The following is a 20,712-nucleotide window of genomic DNA, read 5'->3' as shown; positions in this document are numbered from 1 at the left end:
ACCTAACACCAGTAAGACTGGCCCACATGAATAAAAGCACCAACGACACTTGTTGGCGAGGTTGCGGGGAAAAGGGAACCCTACTCCACTGCTGGTGGGGCTGCAGGCTGGTACAGCCTCTATGGAAATCAGTACGGAGAATATTCAAACAACTCAAAATCAACATACCGTATGATCCAGCAATAGCACTCCTAGGAATATATCCAGAACACTTGTTTTATGAGAAACCAACATGCACTCCTATGTTCATAGCAGCACAATCAGTAATTGCAAAAACTTGGAAACAACCAAAATGCCCATCAACAGAGGATTGGATAAGAAAGCTATGGTTCATCTACTCCATGGAATACTACTCAGCTATTAAAAAAAACAAAATGTAGTTCTTTGTGGCCAAATGGGCCAAACTGGAAACCATAATGCTAAGGGAAATGAGCCAATCCCAAAAGGTTAAATACCACATGTTTGCCTTGATTTAAGATGATATGATGTTATGTATAACATGTTATGTTTTGAATGTTATATGTTGTGTATAAACTAAAATTGAAGTATAGGTGAGGTGGTCACAGAAGGTGGCTGGGAACTCGCATTTACTTTTAACATATTGGTTACTCATTACTATGTCAATTAATTCCATAATGATGTAAATTTTTGCTGATGGTATGTTGGAGCTTTCAATTGACTGGGATGATACTCTGCTGGCTCTGTCATCAGACCAGAGAGGGTATACCTAAGAAGCCGTTGAACTTGACGGGACAATAAGATGCTGGACTCTATGTTTGGTATACGCTTGCAATGGGGAAATCTCAACTGAACTTGAGCTGTGGTTATGCAACAAGGTGGAGGAATCCACCATGGTGGGAGGGTTTGGGGAGGGGTGGGGAGAACCCAAGTATCTATGTAACTGTGTCACATAATACAATGTAATTACTGAAGTTAAATAATAAATAAATTTAAAAAATAAATAAATAAAAAATAAAATTAAATCAAAAACATTTTGTACAAATTGGTGCTACTGCATGACCCATGTGGGTCTGGAGAAATTACAATTAAAACTAAAACATCATTCATTACTTATGAGATGTAGCAAAAATGGTGTTGAAAGGGACATTTACAATCTCAGGTGTTTAAAATCAAACTGTCTTTTTTTTTAAAGACTTATTTATTTCATTTATTTATTTGTTTATTTTGGAAAGTCAGATATGCAGAGAGGAAAGAGAGACGAAGAGAAAGATCTTCTATCTGCTGGTTCACTCCCCAAGTAGCCACAACGGCTGGAGCTGAGCCGATTCAAAGCCAGGAGCCAGGAGTCGCTTCTGGGTCTCCCACACGGGTGCACAGTCCCAAAGGTTTGGGCCATGTTTGACTGCCTTCCCAGGCCACAAGCAGAAAGCTGGATGGGAAATGGGGCTGCAGGGATTAGAACCAGCGCCTATATGGAATATGGAATCCTAGTGCATTCAAGGCAAAGACTTTAGCCACTAGGCTGGGTCCTCAAGCTGTCCCTTATGGATGATCAATCAATGAATCATAAGAACTTATTAAAGTAGATGCAAATAATTAGAAAGTACAAGAAAGTAAAATTTACAGCAAAAATAATTAGATTTGACACCACAAAACTGCCAATTGAAACAAGAATGGTTCATTCCCTAAGAAGATGAGCAACACAGCCCCTCACCCTTCCTTGCTGATTTAAAGAGTTTAACAAGAAGCACACCGTTTTAGAGAGAGGGTTTAGATTTGTCCTTTCTAATAACAGAAAACCATTTCTTCATTGACCAGCTTTGGTATGCACAGGCGTCTCATAGTTGCAATGCTCTCAAACTATTCGCCCGAACAACTTTTATTTAAAAATGAGAATTCACACACTCAAAGAATTATGAAATAAAAAGTAAATCTAAGCTTTCTACTGTTTTACACATTAGAACTCCAATATTTCCAGAAACTAACATGATAATCTTCCCAATTTGGGATAGTCCAATTTCATGCTTCTTATGCAAGAGCACTAATTCTTTACATTCTTTTTACCCTTAAAATTTTCTGATTTGGACAATAAGTTCAATCATCTGGACATAATTCTATCATTCTTACAGTATCCCATTACACTCTGAGAGCTTCCTGTAAGAGTAGTGCCCATGGCTCTCTCTGATGGCTGACACCATGTCTGACACAAGGTGTCTATGGTAGGTTAGAGACGAATGCACACTTACTGACATCATGCTCAGCTGGAGGAGGCTCCAGTTGCCTTCTCTGAGAATCTTCCCAGCCTGTGACTACCGTGACTGACAGGATTTATTGGAAGTGATTCTACACCAGCTTGAACCTAATTTGCAGCCCTTCCCTTTGGGTGCTTGAATTAATTTGGAAGTTTTTCAACCCTACAAGAGAAGTGGAGAAAAGACGAGAATGTGTCTAGCTGAGTCCACCTTCTGCTGCTCCCACTGAGGCAACATTATGTGATTGAACTGTCATGGACCCTTCAGGACAAATCAGCCACCAGCTGAATATCAGCAAGTGATCCAAGGAACAGCAGGGGAGCCATGATGGAACAAAGACATGATAACTGAGCTGTGCCTGAATTCCAGATCAGAAACATGGTGAAATAAAATAAAATCACTACTGTTTTCAGACACCAGGTATTTGTTCTACAACAACAGAAAACCAGAACGATAGTAGCACCATTCAGTAAATATTTCTTTTTTTTTTTTAATTATTTATTATTTAACTTCAGTAATTACATTGTATTATGTGACACAGTTACATAGATACTTGGGTTCTCCCCACCCCTCCCCAAACCCTCCCACCATGGTGGATTCCTCCACCTTGTTGCATAACCACAGCTCAAGTTCAGTTGAGATTTCCCCATTGCAAGCGTATACCAAACATAGAGTCCAGCATCTTATTGTCCCGTCAAGTTCAACGGCTTCTTAGGTATACCCTCTCTGGTCTGATGACAGAGCCAGCAGAGTATCATCCCAGTCAATTGAAAGCTCCAACATACCATCAGCAAAAATTTACATCATTATGGAATTAATTGACATAGTAATGAGTAACCAATATGTTAAAAGTAAATGCGAGTTCCCAGCCACCTTCTGTGACCACCTCACCTATACTTCAATTTTAGTTTATACACAACATATAACATTCAAAACATAACATGTTATACATAACATCATATCATCTTAAATCAAGGCAAACATGTGGTATTTAACCTTTTGGGATTGGCTCATTTCCCTTAGCATTATGGTTTCCAGTTTGGCCCATTTGGCCACAAAGAACTGCATTTTGTTTTTTTTAATAGCTGACTAGTATTCCATGGAGTAGATGAACCATAGCTTTCTTATCCAATCCTCTGTTGATGGGCATTTTGGTTGTTTCCATGTTTTTGCAATTACTGATTGTGCTACTATGAACATATTTCTTAAACCGAAATAACTGCTATTGATACAGATCTTTTCTCTTCTGTTTCAGCTCCATATAATTAGAGTAACATGAGATATAAAGAAGACAGGAGAATATCAATAATTTGAATCACATTCAACTTAATTTACCCTATTATAAAGTTCATATTTTGGTGCAAATTAACTTCAGCTACAGTTCAATAACTGCATATGTAATATAATCACTTATAGGTGCTGAGTCATAACCTATAGATAGCTAAATGATAATCATCATTGAAAGTTATTCTACTAAAAAAAAGTTATTCTACAGATGTTTCTCATACTTAAAAAAAGCCCTCATAATCCACTCTTAAAAGGAGTACTAAAGTAAAATGCCTAATAGAAACATGGTTCTACAATATACAGAAATATAGGAATTTTCAAATTACTCTTTTTTTCAAAGACAATTTACCAGAGCATAAAACACATACATTAGTGCCATATATATCAGAGTCACTTATGAATGTTTCTAGATATAATGGACCAAGACCAAAAAAGCAAAGCAAATAAATAAATAAAAGGTAAATTAGAATTAAAAATCAGTGTGAATCCTGTCAAGAAACTGCAAAAACAACCCAGAATATTGGGAAACTATTTCCAAATCACCTAATAAGAAAGTATTCTAGGGGTATACAGAGAACTCTTGAAATTCAGCAATCAAAGGAGAAATAACCAAAATGGGCAAAATATTCAAATAAATACTTCCTTAAGAAGACATACAAACAGGCACCATGCCCATCACTGTTGCCCAACCTCAGTAGTTGTTAGAGAAGTGCATATCAAAACAAATTGAAATTACTTGATAACGACTAGAATGGACATAATTAAAAAGACAGACAATAATAAGTGCTGATGAGCCTATGAAAAAATGAGAGAGCAGCATAAGGAAGCCATATCTCAGAGACAGTTGGCTTCCTTGGGCACTTAAAAACAGAATGACCATATTACCCAGAAACTCATTTCCTATCTATGCACAAAAGAGAAAAGAGCATGTGCTCATGCAAAAAGAAATGTGCAATACGTGTTAACAGTGGCCAAATACAAAGGAAACACAATCTGATCTGAGTTGGAATCAAAGCTGCAGTAATGGATAGTTCATTCAGAAAAGAAGTACACTTATTTGCAAGAACTGATGGAAATTTTTCCTGACCAATTCTAGACCAATCCAAAGGCTGAGATATTATCATCAAAATGTATTGGCTTGCAAAGTCTTCATTAATGGAGATTTTGTAAATCCTTACTTCGATCTCAAATTAAGACATTTATAGTGCCTTTCTTTCCAGCCCATGCCAACTCTCATCTCTCCAAATAGGAACAATCATTCATTCCCTCCCTTGTTGTGCTCCTGTTGTGTAAATACACAATATCCTTGAACATCCGGGACATTTAATTCCATCACAGATGCTTATTTTTGTTTGTTAGATGTCTGCTCATCGAGGGGTAAGATCAGCATCTCTTTTTGTCTTTGATTTCTGAGTAATTGGAACATGGCAGACCTATGAATGAATGAATTACTCAGCAAATGCAAACGTTGGTACATGTCCACAGGTGCCTAAGATACATAAAGCCAGATGGATGTCCTGCAACTGGTTCCCAGAACTGCTTGGGTAGTACTGAAGGCCTGAAGTCTTCAGGGAAATGATATTGTTGATTTCACTGAGAGATTAGCAAGAATATGTATGAAGTGAGAAATGAATTAGAAGGACAGGGTGTAAACAGAAACACTGAAGCAAATTAACATCACTGACCATTCTTGGCCCTCATCAGCCCTACTCCTGCCTTGTGCTTGCTCTTCTCCCACTACACTCCCATCTCAGTAACCGGGCAACAAGGACCCCACTCCTTGTCCCTCTTCTGCCTTTGGTTTTCTCCATAGTAGTTAACACTATGTATTCTAATGATTTATGATTTATTCTACTCACTGCCTCTACCTACTCCTGTCTGGCCAGAATCTAAATTCTGACATGATGTAGTCAGCTTTACTCTGCTCTGCATCTAGATCCCTGGAAATTGTGGCTGTTCAGTTATTCTTTATGAAAAGAAGGAAGGAAGGAAGGGAGAGAGGGAGGGAGGAAGGGAGAAAAGAGGAAAAAAGGTAGAAAAGAAGGCAGTAAGGAAGGGATAGAAGGGATGGAAGGAAAAAAAAAGATGAAGATCAGTATAAAAAAACTACCTAACAGTTTTGCAAACCTTTCACAATCTTCATACCTTACGTAAATTTCCAGCTTACACATTAGTTTTGTTTGACTAGCACACTCTTTTGAAATTACAATATTTGAAAAGTTTACCATTTAAAAAATTAGGTTATCGGCCCGGCGGCGTGGCCTAGCGGCTAAAGTCCTCGCCTTGAAAGCCCCGGGATCCCATATGGGCGCCGGTTCTAATCCCGGCAGCTCCACTTCCCATCCAGCTCCCTGCTTGTGGCCTGGGAAAGCAGTCGAGGACGGCCCAATGCATTGGGACACTGCACCCGCGTGGGAGACCCGGAAGAGGTTCCAGGTTCCCCGCTTCGGATCGGCGCGCATCGGCCCGTTGCGGCTCACTTGGGGAGTGAAACATCGGACGGAAGATCTTCCTCTCTGTCTCTCCTCTGTGTATATCTGGCTGGAATAAAATGAATAAATCTTTAAAAAAAAAAAAATAAATAAATAAATAAAAAATTAGGTTATAAGCATCACCAGAAAGAGCAAGAGTGATTAAACTAAGTTCATGCTTCCAGGTCAAATAAAGTCCTGGAAATCTGAGTAGGCAGCTTAATAGGAACACAGGTTAGAGAATTCTCTAAGTTAAATTAGGGTGGGTATCTGACCCAGCAGTTAAGATACCACGTTGGGTTGGGGGGGGGAGGCAGCGTGGTGGCCTAGTGGCTAAAGTCTTTGCCTTGAGTGCACCAGGATCCCATATTGGCACCAGTTCTAACCCAGCTCCACTCCCCGTCCAGCTCCCTGCTTGTGGTCTAGGAAAGCAGTCGAGCACAGCCCAAAACCTTGGGACCCTGCACCCTCATGGGAGACCTGGAGGAAGTTCCTGGCTCCTGGCTCCTGGTCTTGAATTGGCACAGCACAGGCCATTGTGCTCATTTGGGGAGTGAACCATCGGACAGAAGATCTTCCTCTCTCTTCTCCTCTCTGTATATCTGACTTAGTTAAAAAAAAAAAAAAAAGCCATGTGGGGTGCTCACATCTTCTACCAGAGTGCCTAAAGTCCTGATTCTGTTTCTGAGTCCAGCTTCCTGCTCAACACACACTGTAGCAGACAGGAGATGATGCCTCAAGAACCGAGTCCCTGTTGAGTATTTGGCAGCCCTAGGCTGCGTTCTGTGCTCCTGGTTTAGTTCTAGCCTAGCCTAGGTTATTGGGGAATTCGGAAAATGAATCAGCAGATGGTACTGTTCCCTCTCAAACAATTTCTTTTTAATTCACTGAGTTTTGCAGCTGTTCTGACTCAGCCTAGGGGATCTTTTCCCAAATACTTTTACTCTTCATCTCAGTAAGACATAACCCACCAAAGATACCAGGACTACAAAAGCACACGTTTGTTGGGATGCAATTAGAGACAGATTGAAAGTAGGCTCATAATTTAGGGGAATCCATGTTTCAAAACTTTTCAGGTATCAGTTGCAGCTGCTTTTTGTTTCCTGGTTTTTGTTTTGCTTTTTTTTTCTCTCTCTCTAGGAGGATGACATTGGACTAACTAAGCCAAACCAAGTTTTTCCCTTCATTACATCCCACCTACCAGCAGCTATGCCAGCTTATGATAAAACACAACTTTCTATACACTACATACTGGAAAATCCAGTTGTAAACAAAATAAAATTCTTAGATCTTGGTTGTTCGCATGTTTAGGTCTTCACTGATGGGGTTTCACATGCTGTTCTCTGATAGCAATCTTCATGAAATTCCAGAGATGCCAGTGCTGTGTTTGAACAGAGAGTTTGAAAAGTTAAGAGGTCCTCGGGGTAACTCTGAGAGAGGAGAGTAAAGGCCAGGTAGTGGGTGTGGTTGGCTCAGCTATGCTGTATGCCCAGAAAGCTGCTGCTAACAAGGCCTTGGCCCAAGCAGAACTGTAATTTTTATTTTAGTTGGTTTGTGCCTATGTATCTTTTCTGAACTGAATTCACATTTCATGATGACAGGGACATTGAGCAAAAATTTGTGTTTTTGAAATACAGTTATAATCTGTGCTTGTTCTCACAGTTTCATGGTAATAGACTTCCCATGTTCAAACTTCCCTGATTGTTAAAATTTCTACAGTAGTTAAACCATCTCTCATCGTAATTCCATGTTAGAAACGTTCCATATCTTCTCGTGTGACTTATTGTCCCTGAGTGTTTGCCCGTGATCCTGGGCAGGTATGGGCCCTTGGTGGTATGCTTCCTTTCTTTGATGCTAACACTTGGTAGTGGCTCTCACTGCACTGCCAAGGAGCAAAGATGCTAAGTAACTGCTTCTTCTGTGCTGGTAGTTTCTGGACAGTGTTGTCTTCTTGGTAGAATTGTCAAATGTAGCAAAGGAAAATATGAGTCACCTCTTTAAACTGGAATTTTAGAACAATAAAATACTGTCTTTCAGTGGTTTCCAGAAGATACTCAAGACAGCAAGACACTAAAAATTTTTAACCTAAAATTCACATTTAACTAGGTGCTAAATATTTTTTTCTGTAAACCCATTCCCTGGATTTCTTTCAAGAAGGTTACACAAAGAGCAGGATCTCATAGGTTGGGTCATTAACTAATAAAAACAGAACAAACTGCTCTTGAACTCAAACAGCATGGTTCCAAAGCCACTTATTTATTTTTTTTAAGATTGATTTATTTTTATTGCAAAGGCAGATGTACAGAGAGGAGGAGAGACAGAGTGAAAGTTCTTCCGTCCAATGACTCCTCCCCAAGAGGCTGTAATCGCACATGCTGAGCTGATCCAAATCCAGAATTCAGGAATCCCAAGTCTCTGGGCCATCCTGCTTTCCCAGGCCACAAGCAGGGAGCTGGATGGGAACCGGGACTGCCTGGATTAGAACCAGCGCCCATATGGGATCCTGGTGGGTGCAAAGTGAGGACTTTAGCCACTAGGCCACCACTTATCGTGGTGCGAGCTGAGCCTGGTGACACGGGAGTCTCCCAGCTGACTCCAACAACTGTTTGTTAGCGATAGAGTTACAGGTAAAAGATAACACATAGATAATTTGCATTTCAATTTGTGGCTTTCCTTTGAAAGTTGATCAGGTTATCAACCTGAAAAGAAGGGTTTGTGAGGACAGTTAAGGGGAGAGCAACCAAGACGACAAGGCAAACTCCAACCTAAATTATTAACTGCTGGTTTGTTCTGAATATTGTAGGGTGTGCACTGACTCTATAGGGAGGAATGTACTCTGAGTTTAGGGGAACACAAGGAGAAGGATGTCAATAGTATAGGGACAAGAACTTCCAAAAAGGAAAAAAAAAAATGGCTATTCTAATGTAGACAGAGGCTCCCATATCTCTTCAAGAAGTGAAATTATTTTTGGTCTATCCCCAAAATTATCTGAGTTTCCAAATCAGTATTAGAATCATCAAACCTCTGTTAATTTGATTAGATGTACATACTCAATGGCATTGTTTGCAACAGAAGTGAAAGTGTGCTTTAGGTCTAAAAATGCTACAGTTGAAAGACTACTGGGAATATTGGAAAGAACCTGAAAGTGTGAATTCTCTTTTCCTCAACCTTGACCAGAAGAGCCTGGAAGCACTTGGTCAAGTGCCCAGTGTACCCCTCCTTTGTTCTAAGTGCATTTACTCCGCCTTCATATTTTCCCATTTCCATGGCTTAGTCCAGTGTTTGCTATGGACTTGAATGTAGTCCAGACATGGGTAAGTTTTTACTGAGGACATAAAATCAGAGGGTGGAAAGCTTTTTAAGGACTTGCAAATAGCTCCATTGAAGAAACACTTTGCCTGTCTAGCAGGCTTTACCCTCAATTTTTAGTTTCTTTCTGAGAAAACAATCCAGCAAAGTCTGTGAGAGCAAGGGGTGCCCTTTGCTCTACAGCTCCCCTATAGGCTGCTGCAGAAGAAGGCATCAGAAAAGGTGAAAAATAATTTTGAAAGCAAATACCCATTAATTTTAAAACTGACAGAACCACAATACTCAAATGGGTAGGAAGACCTAAAATTTTCCTAAAGAGGACATATAAAATGCAAATGAATATTCGAAAATATATCCAGTCTCAAAAGTAGTTTGCAGTGATACAAGTTAAAATGAAACACTGTTTTATCTATCAATTTAATGATGCTTTGATGCAATACCAAATCTCATAATGGTAAGGGTAAGATGAAGTACTTAGTCTCATTCACAACTGACAGTAGTTTGGCTCGATGCAACTTTACCAGGAATTAATTTTCTAATTTCCAACAATATTGCTTTCAGTGATAGAAATCTTTGAACTCATTTAAGTAAATGAGCCAAAATAGTTTATAGACAAGAAAAAATGAAGGATCATTTTAAGGAATAAAAATGCTGCAAGCAAGCTAAATATTTAGCTGCTCTGATATATTTATAACATTTTGTATGTGGAAAATGAATGGTATGCAGTCAGAAAACAATCTTATGGTAAACTTTCAAAACAAAGGGAGACACCTTTGTCCTACATTTAGCCAATAGTTACACAAATTATATTTAGTTTTGTACGAATTGTGTTAAAATTGTAGAAAAAGAACTGTTGTTTTGGATTTGGTGAAAATTTCCTTTAAGATATTCAGAGCCTATTTCACGTGATGGAATTTAACAAGGCTCTTTCTCATCTTGAAAAAAAATCTCATACATCTTGATTTCAATCCTGTCTCCTTTCTTGTTCTTGTAATTTGGAACAAGTCAACTGCCTGCTTTGAACTTTACTTACCAAACCTTAGAGAAACACTGAATCTTTATCTCGTATTATTCTGACCAAAAGTATAAAGTGAGGTAATATGTGAATACCCTTTAGTAAACCAGACGTCACAATGATGAGAATTAAGGTGAGTAAATGAAGTGGCTACCTGTTCTTGGTGTCACCATGCCAAGGTCAGGGAACTACCCAGGAAACATTCAATAACAGAACCCAGATTTCTCGAGGGTGTAGTCCATTTTCTTATTTAATGTTGAGCTCTTGATCAAGTTCTATCTAACACCCCCTTGTTCAGCGAAGTTAGAATTGAAGAATCCCTGAAATCCTTGGCACTTTACGCTGTTATAAATCTGCAGCAGAGCAGCTCTGTAGCATTCTTCTTGCTTTCAATAAATATGATGAAAAATATAACTCTTGATCTAAGGTTATAAAACACACAGCAAGCTAGTTAGCTGATGAAAATATAAAAATCAAAACATGGGGCATGTGTTTGGCCTAGTAGTTGAGAAGCTCTCACCCCAGCTTCCATTCCTGACCGTAGATTGGCAGTGCTGCTAATGCAGAGCCTGTGAGGCAGTGGTGCTGGCTCAAGCAACTGGGTTTCTGTCATCTATACACGAGAACTGGACTGTGTTCCTACCATTTGGAGAACATAACAATGGGTAAGAGAGCTTTCTCTCCCTCTCTTTTTTCTCAAATAAGAAAATAATGCACAACCATATTATGACTAAAATTTAATGATCACTTTTAAGTAACTAATAGAACTATTTAAGTTATCCCATTCTACAGCTCCCTTTTCCTGTCAATTTCTTTGTACTGATTAACTTCAACAGAAAGGCAATGTCTAATATTTCAGACAATTAAGTGATTACTACCTAGAAATTTTTTGCTCTTACAGGAGAAACTACTTTTTCTATCTTTCCCATTTTTTCTTTCCATAATGAGGCAAACTAATGTTTAACCAACTGAGAGCTTCTGGCTTTCAGAAGCAGCCATTGAGAAAGGACTGATCTAAAATGAGAGAAGAGAGACCCATTAAGCTTAAAATAAAACAAGTTCTAAGCTCTGTCACTCTCTAAGAGTCTCTCTCGTGCCATAACTTTTGGCTAATGAGAGTCCCAAGGGGAAGGTCATAAGTCATTGTCACTGGGCTTGTCCAATGCAAACTCTAGGCTGAATGTCAACGGACTCTGCACTTGACCTGAAATAAACTAACGTAAAAGATGACTTCAGACTTACTTCCCAAGTGAGAAAAGCTGCTGATAAAATGAGACTAGCCATGTGGCAAGTACCAAGCATTCCTCTGACCCAAGAACTTCTGATAAAATTGCTGGGAAGTACAGGAAATGGTTCCAAATCTCTACTGTCCCAGGTTGCCTCCAATTATCTAGGGAGAAATGGTCAATGTTTCTATGGATTCCTTTTGGACTGCTGCTTGAATGTCACTAACATACTTATCAGCAGTAAACTGTACAGTGGAAGTTATCTCAAAGGCCAGACAAAAATTTACTACATTGAGCTAAAAGGAAACTGCTTGGTAGAAGTAAAACTCCATTCATTTGGTCTATATTTGAATGCCAGCTCCATCATTCCATCATTCTTTTCTTCAATATCCTCCTATGTGATAATAGGGAGAATCATTTATGGCATGGAGTGTTGGAAAGATTAAAGTGGTTAATGTCTTTAAAAGAGCTTAAAGTGTTTGAAAAGCTTAAATGCTGTATAATATTTGCTAATATTGTCAATGAAGTTCATGAAGTGCTATATTACATTAAGTAGACGGTTTCACAGATATTATTAACCATGGCATAATTTGTACACTTGACAAATGGTGAAGCATTTATTTGGAAAACACTGTGTCGGTGGATGTACTTAGATCATGTGCAGCTACTGAAGGTACAATCTCCCTGGGAATGGTCCCAGAGTTTGGGAACTAAAATTCATCCATCCATTTAGTAATTCATTCAGCATGTGTTGAGCACTAACTCTGTGTCACACTACTTCAGGTAATAAGACAAAACTTTTAACAAAGTTGTAAAAAATGTTCAGTCCTCACAAAGCAATAAAAACAAAATGATAGCATATCACAGCTTAATTCACTGCTTATGACACTGGCACCAGTTGGGTAGATTCACAGCTAGCTATTCATTAGCCTCCTGCTAATGTTCCTTCCTGGTAAAGCAGGACATGACAGTCCAAATACTTAGTTACCTATCTTCCATGTCATAGACCTAAATGGAGTTGCGAGCTTCAGCCCGGCCAAGACCTGGCTATTGTCAGCATCTGAGAAGTGAATCAGCAGAAGAAAAATCAGTTGCCACCCCCCTGGCTTCCACTTCATTTCTCTGACTTTTAAACAAATAAATAAATGTATCTTAAAAACAAGTCAAGCCATCATGAAGTCATGAAGGCTTACGTTCCAGGAAAACCATCATTATGTCAGTCCAATGGTTTTCAGGATGAGGAAACCGAGGTTCAAGGAATCCTCAGCCAGTGGCTCAAAGGCACTGTGGCTAGTCCTAGGTCCTATGAAATGATGTAACACAGGAAAGGTGCAGTCATAGAAATGCACCTGCTGCTCTTCATCTGACTAAATCAACTGCATCATGTGGATCCTGGCCCTTAGGACCACCTCCTTCACTCTCTTATTACACTCACCACACAGTGACACTTCTGTTCTTCCATTTAAAAATCTTCTGAAAGCCTGGGTGGTAAGTGAGGACTACAGTGATGATAAGGGCAGGAGGATTTGACAATGGCAGTTTAGTTAAGGGACAGGTAGCTAGAACCAGAGAAAAATCAAGCTTCATATTCCATCCTCATGAAGGTACGCTTGTGTGCCCTTTGGGATAAAACCCCTAAGTGCTTTCTCTCTCCTTTCTAGACTCTCCTGGCTGTACCCTGGTGTGTTAGAATGTCAGCTTTACTCTCTCAGAGCTTGTATACTCAATTTACTTTCAATTTGGTTCATTTTCTTGTTTGTGTAGAGAGCCTTGCTGGCAGTTAAGCAGACAGTTTTATAGATTTGTGTGTGTGCAGGTAATGTCCATTTAGCTTTCCCTCTGTCCCATTTCTTCATTTCTAAGATACCAACGCTGTGAGATGTAACATTAGATTACATATCTCTAAGAATGAAAAAAATATAGTTAATTAAATTATCACTTGCCATCTGTCATAAAATGCTTCCCAAATTTAGAGATGTAAAAATATAAAAAGGGCTGCAGTCATTGGTAAAAAATATTTACCATGCAGTCTATTATACATTTTTCTTATTATAATGAATCCTGAATAATTGTTAGTATTTTGTCCTCAACAACCAATTCTTTCAAATATCCATGTAAAAAATGGAGCCTCCGTTTTGAAGATCCCTCACAGCAATGAGTGATGTCCTTCACTCAGTGTCTCAAAACTCATTCCCTTCTACCTTTACCTAGATGAGACTGTGTTTGTAACCGTTCAAGCTGGATTACAATAACATAGCAGCTTGTTATACTGATCTCATGAACTTCTACAGAGAATAAAAAAAACCTTGAATCTGTCGAGTCTTACCCACGGCCTCCTAGGAATGAGTGGGCTCCAAGAGCTTATGTTCCAAAAAGATGAAAGGGAATGAGTTTTGGGACACTATGAATGAATGAAGGATGAGCAATCTTCAAAGAGTTCATAGAAATGTACATTGTAAAAAAAGCTATGCTCAGATTTTTTTTGCCCCCAAATAAACATATTTTGATTCCATTTTTTTTTTTCATGCTATACCCTGTAGTCACTTGTCTTTCTGACTACCTTATTTTATTGAAGCTGCCTGGGTGGCACCTTTCATTTCAAGGATAATTGGTTAATTATCATAATTGCACCAAGTGGGAAGGTCTTGTGCTACTTTATAGCAGTGTTGGTTCTGTCTGCAGGGGGAGGGGTGATGAGGAAGAGGGTTAATAGCAGCTAGTTAAAAATACTGTAATGTTCATTTATATGATATTATCTCAAAGACTAAAAGAAAAGGAAAGGAAGAGAGAGTGAGGGAAGGTGGGTGGAATAGATAGAAGAGGGAGGGAGGGCAGTAGGAAGGCAATACATGATATTCTTAGAGTGTATCTACAAGCTATGTTGAATCTGTTGAGAAATCATTGAAAAAAGGAATAAAATAGCAATGATAACAATTAACATTTTTGTTGAACTAGCCAGACACTGTGCTTGTGTGGCTCACCAATGTTGCTTTATTTTTACTTTCACGGCAATTCTAATAGTTAATACTATTTTTACTTATTTATTTATTTATTTATTTTTAACCATGGAAAAAAAGGCTGAGATATGCATTTTCCAAAGCTAGCAAATGACAAGACTGGATCTTATCCTAACTCTACTCTAAGCCAAACCAAGGAATTACTTTCTTTACAATGACATCAAATTTACAACAGCAGAAATCCGGGTCAGCATTGTGCTGCACTGAGTTGAGTCATCACGACCTGTGAAGCTAGATTCTATGTCAGAATGCTAGTCCGAGACCCAGCTGCTCCACTTCTAATCAAGATTCCTGCCAGTGTGCCTGGAAAAGCAGGCTTTCACCTGGCCCAGCCCCCCACATCAGGCAACCTGTGGAAGATCTCTTCATTTCTGTTTCTCCCTTTCTCTGTTACTCTGACTCTGAAATAAACAAAATACATAAAAATAAAACAACAACAACAAAACATAACAACCATAATCAGACCATGCTGAGGAAAATCAGAGTCAAACACACTCTGTATGGGGCCAGAAATCTGTAGATGCAAGTGCAAGAAAAGGAATAGAAACATAGGAAAGGGACCATTGTGGAAATAAATCAAAAGGAAAGCCAACACCTGTGTTCAGTACATAAACAGTTGTGGATGATTGGCAACCCTTTCTTCTGAGTCCTTAAGCCCATTGGAATGTGCTCCTGCCTTCTTGGGTCTCTGGTGCCTGGTTTTGGCCAGTATGTAACATGGCATTTCCTGGATCTCAAACAGTCCATGTCTACCTTCATGGCTTGTTTCGCCACCTTCTAGAGGCTTGCCTATGCTCATAGTCACATTGGGATGAAAATAAGTATGTTTAACCAAGTCCTCTTGCCAAAACTCCCAGACTGCCCAATCCTACTTTATTACAAAAAGTCTAATCATTATTCTTTACTCTTCTACCGATTTGAAGATTACTCCTGTAATCTACTACCTTCTTTTCCATATTAGCCCATAGACACTTCTACAGCATTTAAACCAGAATTTTTGAAGTAGCAAGTTTTAGATTCATCATTCAGGATAGCTAATCATTTGTAGTGCAGGTTAGCTCAGGGATGACTTACACACAATACAAGGACAAAGTAGCCCAAGATATACATCCCATCTTCCACTCCTCTGTGATTTTAATAATGTCACCTAAGTTCGCACTGAGCTTCAATGGGGCATTTTGTAAATCCTTCATGGTATTACTGCACACAAGATTAAGCAATATGTGATAAACTAATACAATTAGGCAGATTAATATTGCTTGAATGCACTTGCTAAAGATGCCAGATTGTCTTCTTTGTGTTTGCATATGGAATGTACTTTCAAGCAAAAATTCTAAGGTCTTATTTCACAAGGTCTTACTCCACGGGCTCTTCCATGGAAGACTTGGACATTTATACCAACTGATCCAAACAATAAGGACCTTATAGCTAATCACTGTTATATTGGTATACTCATATCTGATCATTATTCCAATCTTTCAAATCTGTTTGGATTTTGATGTTGACAACACATGAACATATTATTTCTTTTGGGTTAATATCCAAAATTTATTAAACATTTATCCAAGAACCTGATAGAAATGATTATTAGGATAGATCAATCATAGTTTTGATATGTCACTTTCTTCCATCAAGTTTGTAATAAATTCTATTTAAGTATGTTCATTCAACCAATTGTTACTCTGCCCAACGGCATTTATGGAGCATGTTTCTTAATCTTGTCTTTAATGATACCATGAATGATTACAAAATGCCCTATTGAAGTCAAATGTATTTTGTTTATTGTTTCTGCTTGAATTATTATTTCTCAATAAATTGGCCTGCTACAATTTTGCTAAAACTATTTCACAAAAATTAATTTACATGAAAGGCAATTTTGTTAAAACAATGATTTTTATAAAAAGGAATAATGCCAATCAGCTTTGTTTTTTCAGTTGATCATTTTTGTGTACATGATTACTAGACAGAATCACCACCCACTTTACACCTTGTATATTTTAATCAGTCTCTGTTTTTTCAATAGTTTGATTTCTTACTTCTAACTTACTTCTAGACTGTTCCTTCAATTAGTCATTGCTTTTATGTAAAATAACGGAAAGAATCTGAAAGTTCAGCAATTAATTAGCAGACTGCCATGTCCAACAACTATAAATATCATATAGTTAAGATATCATAAGAAAAGCATACAGGGGTTTATCATCCATTCATGGTCAATCACTGTCTGGCATTACTAGAACAAGGTTGTATTCACAAAGTTTTACTAATTTATATTTATTGTTTTATCATAATGTATGTTGTTTACTTGTGGCTCATTTGAAAAGACTGAAACAACACTTATCACTGGAGTTGATTAAATATTTTTATTTTGAAAAGTGGAGACAGAAAGATTTTTCATCTGCTGGGTCTTTCCCCTCAAATGTCTGCAACAGATAGGACTTGGTGAGACTAAAGGCAAATACTAGAAGTTACCACATCTCCCATGTGTCTAACTGAGACCCGAATACTTGAGCCATCACCTGCAGCTTTCCAAGTCTGCACTGGCAGGAAACTGGACTGGAAGCAGAGCCAGAACTCAGACTCAGGCACTCTGATATGGAATGTGCACATACAGCTCAGAAGCCTTAAATGCTCTGCTGAATGCTTGTTCCCATGGCCAGCTGCTCAGCCACTCTGTTAGTTTCAAATAATTAGCCACTATTACAACCAACTTAGCTTGTCACCAAACCATTATTTCATTGTTCAAATTTTTCATTATACACAATGGTTCAAAGATCAATTTAGCATATACAAAGTGCTAAAATTACAACATAATGTTTAAACATACTTAAGAAGTTGTAAAGCTGTCCTGTGTTTTAGGAAATATTCTTGAATACCTAACAGTGGGATATAATTTATTTTAGACCAATTTACTTCTTGTGTTGAACAAACTATTTACCCAAATGCCTTTTTGCTAAGTAATGGGTTATACATTTCTACCAGGCCAACAACAGACTAAACAAAACAAAACAAAAACAAACAAACAAACAAAAAGAAAGAAAGAAACAGTGTGACTCTAGATGATTTCCTGTTTGATGGATCTGTGATGGAGCCTGGGCATCCGTGAACAACTCTTTGGGACGTTCTGCAAATCATTCCCTCAGTGACCCATTTTAGAATCTTGCCATTTTCAGAAACTTCTACAGTAGTGTAAATTTTTGCATACATATATGTATGTTCCATTGAAGGGCTTTAGAGACACCAATGGGAAACAATCTCCTACTTGAAAGTAAATGCTGACACAGTAAGCTAGAATGCTGTGTAGGCATTTTATTCCTAGCATGTCATACTGACTGATTCTCAGGGAAATTATTCAACTTCTCTAGTCTCTGGCATTTCCACAAGAATCAACTAAAGAACAGTATATTCATTTAACATTTTCTCTCCGCATAGATTTCCAAATTTTACTTTTCCCTTGCCTCTCTTAGCATTATTACTACTATTTCTTTTAAAAAATGAATGAAATTCCAGGGACTGGGGCTGTGGTTTGGCCCTTTTCAGGGTGTACAGATATAGCCATCTGAGAAAGAAAGCATGCAGGAGTTACAAAAAGAGCCTCTCAACCACTCCTAAACTGTTCAGGAGTGCTGCTGTTGTTCTTATCAGGCAGGAGGGTGCTAGATCACACTTTACTTGGTTTTACCTACTAATCCACATTGGGTAAAGCTGAATGACTAAATTATTTTCCATTTTATCTATAAGAGAATCCAGTGAAAATTGTTGCAATTTAATGTCATAATACCCAGTAGGCGTATATTTTGCTTTTGTTTTCCCCTCTTTTTCTTTTTCCTTCTCCTCATTTTATTAGAATAAGAAATGCCTGAGAATGGCTCTGATGTGGTGCCTGGTTAAGGAAACTAACATGTTTCTTAAATATTTATTCTCACTTACAGGGTATTTGGATTGTAGATGTGTAGAAATGTTGTCAAGTTAAAAATAACTCTTCCAGGGAGGAGATGGGGGCATTGGAATGCAGATCCAAGTTCACTGCTATCCTTCAGAGCCTACATCTTGGGTGTTCTCATAGCAGAAAGTAAACAGCTCCAGCTTCACTTACTTCCTCAGGAATATTCAATTTTTTGCTTGAACCCATTTTAAAAAAAATTTATGCTGACAATAGCAAGCAGAGGAACAAGAAAAATAAGGAAAAATCCTCAGGCAGGCATTCTTAATTCCAGAGACCCTGAATTCCAGAACGTGTGACTACTAGGAACATTTTCTTCCTGGAATCTACGCCAAAGGGAGCTAGCATTCCAATCCTTCGAGTGAAGGACTCCCTGCACTGCCCTCTACGCAGCTGATCAGTACCCAGGCCCATGAGAATACTTCAGGTCAGGTATCACACCTTAACCCTAGAAGACAAAAAGCTTAGGGAAAAAAAGATAGGTCCCAAATTTACTGTCTGCAGCCCCCACCCCACCCCAGCTGTTGACCTTCAGACTTTAGCCACAGTTTTCTGGAGTTCCTCTTGTGAGTCTGTAAGAGAGAGCCTACATTGCAGAGTGTGCACTATGGATGCAGATACAAATATAAAATGCTGTCACTGTCACAAGACAGAAACGCTGTGGAGAAAGAACTGATGGCCTTGTGTGCAAGGACATGAGCATGCAGGCTGGTACTTTCTGTGTAAAGGATGTGAAAGGGAGTTTGGAGATCTCAGGGAGAAGTTTGAGATAAGGACCCATTCATTTAGTCCCTGTGTATATGACAACAGAAAAGCAGGAGAGTAGAAAGGGGTGCACAAAGATTTAATAAATGAGAATAGCTTCTCTATAGTTACATCTTCTGTAAGGCTTCCAGAGCACCAAAAGAAGTTTCAACCTCTTAGTTTTCCACTATGACAGCTATACATGTCACAGGATTGCCATCTTAGAAACAGATCATGAGGAAGCTAAAAGCACTGAATATTCCGCCTCTAGAGTCAGGTCAATCTTGAACAAGGATGTTAAAAGGTCCTTTAGATTTCTATGGAACTACTGGGACTTCATTAACAACATCAGACAAGTAATTACCATAAATGCTGCTGAACCTATTCTCCAGCACTTTATGTTGAACAAATCCCTGGCTCTTAGTCTGTGCTGTAATAGCTTCCAACTTCACAATTTAATTTGCTACAATCACAAGGAACTGGCACGCACACACCAACACTTGATCCTAACAGATTTTCCCCGTCTCACAGAACAGTGCCAACACAAGGGGAGCAGCAGGTTGAACCGAATCCCTCCCGTGTCCATGCGACACTTAAGATATCTGGGATAACAACTCACAGATTTCAACTGACATTTGCTATAATTCCAACAAGATTTTACCTTTACAGGATTGGTCATGTGCTCAGACCCATTTTCAAGAGGCAAAGACAATCTGACAATTTTTCAATGAGCAAAATGATTACACTTCAAACAGAGAGAAAACCCAGCCTGTCATGACACTTCCACACTTACAAAAAAAAATTCACAAATCTACATGACCAGTTCATTATGGAGCACTTTCTAAATTTTTTAAAGCAGTGTCTTTCTCTTTTTTCTTTAAAAAAAAAAAAAAAAGCAGTGTGTGTAATTTTGACAGTGAGCTGTTACTCTTAAAGGCAGAAGGTTAGGCAGCTTGTTAAAGTTTCACATTAAGCCACAAAGAGTTTCCAAGAAACGGACTCAAATTACACACACGGTTTCAAAGTTCAAGAATTATGGCTGAGTTCTGCTTACCTTTCCAATTCAGGTCCAAAGAGGTCTAAGTTTAAAGGAGTACATCAAATGTGCAGGATTTATTTTCTTGAAGTCTGGGCTGTCATAGTAGCCGCTCCCTGAAAGAACCAGCCTCCTCTTCCCGAATACCAATGAGAAGACCAGAGAGCACATGTGGGAAGTGGCTTCCCCGAAAGCCTGTTCCAGTCTGCACATGCTCTTCGTGTCGGAGGTGGCAAATGAACCTTGGTGTGAGTCTCACAAGGCACCTCGTGGTGAGATCCAGGGGAAGGCAGGGATTACAAAATGCTCTAGCTAATCTGAAACTGTCATGTTTTTATTGAGATTTGTTTTTCCACTCCTTAAAAATAAAGAGGAATTTTGTTGTTTAGCTTCCTGGAGAACAAGGAAAACAAGTAAGAATCCGGGGGGCCCGGCAGCGTGGCCTAGTGGCTAA

At 38.7% G+C, this 20,712-nt stretch overlaps 1 protein-coding gene across 1 annotated transcript in view; it reads right to left on the bottom strand.

The window, feature by feature from the left end:
* Positions 1–20,312, bottom strand: part of STARD13 (StAR related lipid transfer domain containing 13) — a 494,525-nt gene extending 474,213 nt beyond the window's left edge. Inside the window, exon 1 of the mRNA XM_058670870.1 lies at positions 20,277–20,312. The gene's annotated coding sequence lies outside the window, so the exon portion shown is untranslated. The remainder of the gene's footprint in view (positions 1–20,276) is intronic.
* Positions 20,313–20,712: the final 400 nt, after the last annotated feature.

The sequence above is a fragment of the Ochotona princeps genome, chromosome 12 (assembly GCF_030435755.1).
Source record: "Ochotona princeps isolate mOchPri1 chromosome 12, mOchPri1.hap1, whole genome shotgun sequence".
NCBI lineage: Eukaryota > Metazoa > Chordata > Mammalia > Lagomorpha > Ochotonidae > Ochotona > Ochotona princeps.
Note: the sequence above shows the minus strand (reverse complement) of the source record. Positions and strands in the feature narration are given on the sequence as shown.